The 1,395-nt window shown below is 60.9% G+C and overlaps 1 pseudogene; it reads right to left on the reverse strand.

The window, feature by feature from the left end:
* Positions 1 to 34: 34 nt before the first annotated feature.
* Positions 35 to 1,372, reverse strand: LOC101978991 (annotated as a pseudogene).
* Between the last annotated feature and the right edge of the window lie 23 nt (positions 1,373 to 1,395).

A 1,395-nucleotide genomic window follows, 5' to 3' on the forward strand; every position in this document is an offset into this window, starting at 1 on the left:
GGGGGTCGGCTCTGAAGGGGAGAACTGACAAGCTTTATTGGCGCAGGTCGCCAAGGATGCCCCGCTCGGAGGCTGCACTGCCCAGAATGAAGCCCACAGCCAGGGAAACTGTTTGGTCGAAGGAACCTCGCAGCTGCTCCACGTGCTGGTTCAGGGTCGCCAATTGGTCGCGCAGAGGGCCCAGAACTGTCGAGATGTCGCCCATGTGCGTCAAGGCCTGCAGCAGAGCGCTGTTTAGAGACTGCGGTGCAACTTGCCGGACCGCACGATCCTGGGGAAGGCCAGGAGACTCATTTGGTTCCTCCGTGTCATAGTTGAGGGTTGGTGGCGGGGAGGATCCGAGGGCCCGGCCGGACTCAGCAGCCAGAGTGCCGAGGGTCGTAGGGGCAGGGGAGCTAGTGATGCGGCGGGAATCTGCAGACTTCGTAGTGGAGGAACTGAACCTGAGCGCGGACGCGGGGTCCAGGTCTTCCGCAGTCACCTGCTGCGTAGCCCCTGGCTCGACTGCTGTAGGTGCGGGCGCGGCGCTGGGGACGTCCAAGCCCCGCAGGGCGATGGCGGGTTCCCCGATGCCCATCGTCGCCCAGCAGCCCAATGAGCTGGCGGATCTGGTTATTGTAGGGTCCGGATGGCTGGCCATGGGAGTCTCGAAGTTTGTCCTTGAGAAACTTGTAGCGGCGGCGGCACTGAGCCTGAGTGCGCTTAACTTGCTGCCGGGCCAGCGCGGCCTACACGCGGCGGTAGGTGGGCAGAGCCTGCCGGCGGTCGAGCAGTAGTGAGCGCCACATTGCCAGCTGCAGCAGGGTGCCCAGAAGTAGCTCCGTCTCTCGGGCACTCCAGGGAGTGCGCTGCGCCGAGCCCGGGGACACGGGAGCCTTGGGAGAACCAGACTCCGCCATCGCGCCCGGAGTAGGGGCGAAGGCATCAGACGTAGTCACCCGGACGTCCCGGTCGGCCGCAGCTCGGCGTCGGGGCTAGCTGGCGACAGCGGTGAGAACGAGGTTAGCTGCCAGGGACGAAGCAGCATGCCGGAGCCAGAAGGTGCGCGTATTCTGAGGCTGTAGCCTCACTGAAGGAACGCTCCTCCAGAACTGCCCACACCAAGCCTAGCACTTTTAAAGATTTATTTTTATATGTATGAGGGTTTACCTCATGTATGTATGTGTACCACTGTGGAAGCCAAGAGGGCCTTAGAACCACCTCAGCCACACACTGGAATTACAGATGATTGTCATCAGCCATATGAGCACCGGGCACCCAACTCTGGTCCTCTCCAAGATCAGAAAATGCTCTTAATCTAGCCCCTCCTTCTGCTCTGGTTTTATCTCATGACTCCATCTTCCTCTGACTTGAACCCTCACTGACTGAACTTATCGACACCACCCCCATTGATGC

Source organism: Microtus ochrogaster, chromosome 8, assembly GCF_000317375.1.
Source record: "Microtus ochrogaster isolate Prairie Vole_2 chromosome 8, MicOch1.0, whole genome shotgun sequence".
In the NCBI taxonomy this organism is placed as follows: Eukaryota; Metazoa; Chordata; class Mammalia; order Rodentia; family Cricetidae; genus Microtus; species Microtus ochrogaster.